Genomic DNA, 648 nt, shown 5'->3' with positions numbered 1-648 from the left:
AAGCGTAGGCATTCGTTGGGGGATTCGCGCCGATGGCATAAATTTATGCAATACCCGAGCAACACCGGACGGAGGTGCTAGAAGAGGGCTCCCGTTTTAGATCGAGTTTTAAAATAACCAAGTAGACGCGGTGAGGTCTGGCAACCGCTGCCAAACCTTTTTCCGAAATTGCGCCAGCTGAGTGACAAGAATACATGATCTAAAGGAGAGTCCAGGAATAGCACCCTCGAGGGTGGGCTTCATGCCCCTCTAATTGATTCAACGTCGGCGTCCACCGTTTCAAAATCCGACAAATCCATCCGCCCTGACAGCGGCGTTGAATCAATGAGCTGGGCACGGGAGAGGCTCGCGGCAACCACCTCCCCCATTGTAGCCGCGATAGGCTCGCAAAAAATATTGCTAGAGCGCCAAGTACCCACCTCATGGCTATCGACAAGGGCTCGCCATTAGATCAACTTCGAAATCGCAGAACGGACGCGGTGTAGAATGGCAACCGCTGCCAAGTCTCTTCCGTAATTGCGTCGGTCGAGTGATCGAAGAAGGTGATCTAAGAGAGGGTCCAAGCGTGTAGGCATTCGTTGGGGGATTCGCGCCGATGGCAAAAATTTGTGCAATACCCGAGCAACACCGGACGGAGGTGCAAGACGA

This window comes from Cupressus sempervirens, chromosome 2 (assembly GCF_028749045.1).
Source record: "Cupressus sempervirens isolate cs-2001-9-10 chromosome 2, ASM2874904v1, whole genome shotgun sequence".
NCBI lineage: Eukaryota > Viridiplantae > Streptophyta > Pinopsida > Cupressales > Cupressaceae > Cupressus > Cupressus sempervirens.
Note: the sequence above shows the minus strand (reverse complement) of the source record.